We start from the raw sequence: 1411 nt of genomic DNA on the forward strand, positions 1-1411 counted from the left end.
TTTTCATTAGTACTTGCAACTAATAAATTTCAATTATGAACGTAAAACTTGTGAATGCCACTTATCAAAGTTCACAATTTTAATATGGGAGTAGGGTCGAATGGATATTGACTCTTTCGGGGGGCTATTAGCCTCCTGGCCCCTCAAAGCCTTATCAGTCGAGGTCGTCCTGGGGCTGAGGTAGATGATGGGTGCTGAGACCCCCGTTGGCTTTTGGTTCTACGAGATATGCCGGCGATCGTAAACACAAAATCGCCTGGTTGACCGCGCCGGGCAGGTTTACTAGGCGCAGCGGGGAGGGGGGCGTCACTGTCTCTGTGGACGAACAGGATCGCCCAACTCCCCCAGAATGCAGATTGATTCGTTATTTGGTAGCAGCTCTTGCCTAGCAGGTGTTTTTTCGCCCAGCCGAGGCCTCGGGGCCCTGCTGCCCGCAGCTAGACCACTACGCGCGAGGGCCACACCCACCCCACCCATCACCGGCCCGGAATGCCCACGAGAGCGAGCAGGACTCTAAATAGACCCGCCTAAAACAGGAAAAAGTAGAAAATGTCGGCAGCATTTGCACACGTGCAGCGGCCCTGTGCATTTCTCACGGGAAGCGGACGGAAGTAATCGTTTTGAGTGTTTTGACTCGGTCCTTTCCTGCTCACGAAAACAAATGATTAGTTAGTTGCCAGGGCTAATATTGGAGGTAATTTGAAGATGGCCGGTCGAAATTTTCCATGGTAACTGTTACTGTCAGAGCTAGGACGAAGCTGTCGCTGCAGGAGCCGACCCGACACTCATTGGTTGTTCCGTCTTGAGAACAAACGGATTGCTCCTGCAGCGGCCACCTCGTCCTAGCTTGGCTGCGTCAACTAAACGGTATGGTCACCACAGCGACTATGTCGACTACCATACTTTTTAATTTTTACGACTAAATCTTTTTCTTTCCACGCTGGACTGTCCGGTGCGATCCGATGGCCTGGCCTGGCCTGGCGTGTGCAGGTGCGGGAGGCGGGCCTGGCGGCCGCGCGACGCGTAAGACAACGCAACGAGGGAACGACGCAACGAAGGAAGGCGAATTCCTTCTGGACCCCCCTGGCCTGGCGCAGGCGTCGCCCGTCGCCGCACCGCACCACATCGGGCCGGGAGTGGGGAACAGGATCCATCGGCGTCGGTCAGCGGGGAGCTGGGCTGCTTGCTTGGCACACTCCGATCTCCGTAGCGGAAGTCATCGCTTTCTCTGTCTCTCTTTCCCTTCGCCTTCTCTGTCGGTCGCGCCCAGGCTGCCGCCCCCGCCCCGCGCGCGTTCAAAAACTGCCCCGCGGTTATCATGGGAAGGCTATCCCTCGAGTGCGATCTCTATTCCTCCCGGCTCGCCTGCGCCTAAGTGGCTCATATCCGGATCAATGCCCCTCCCCCCCTC

At 56.4% G+C, this 1411-nt stretch overlaps 1 long non-coding RNA gene across 1 annotated transcript in view; it reads left to right on the plus strand.

The window, feature by feature from the left end:
- The window catches only part of LOC127751713 (uncharacterized), a 13614-nt gene that overhangs the window by 8662 nt on the left and 3541 nt on the right, over window positions 1-1411 (plus strand). The window lies entirely within an intron of this gene.

Source organism: Frankliniella occidentalis, unplaced genomic scaffold, assembly GCF_000697945.3.
Source record: "Frankliniella occidentalis isolate FOCC.00 unplaced genomic scaffold, Focc_3.1 Scaffold763, whole genome shotgun sequence".
In the NCBI taxonomy this organism is placed as follows: Eukaryota; Metazoa; Arthropoda; class Insecta; order Thysanoptera; family Thripidae; genus Frankliniella; species Frankliniella occidentalis.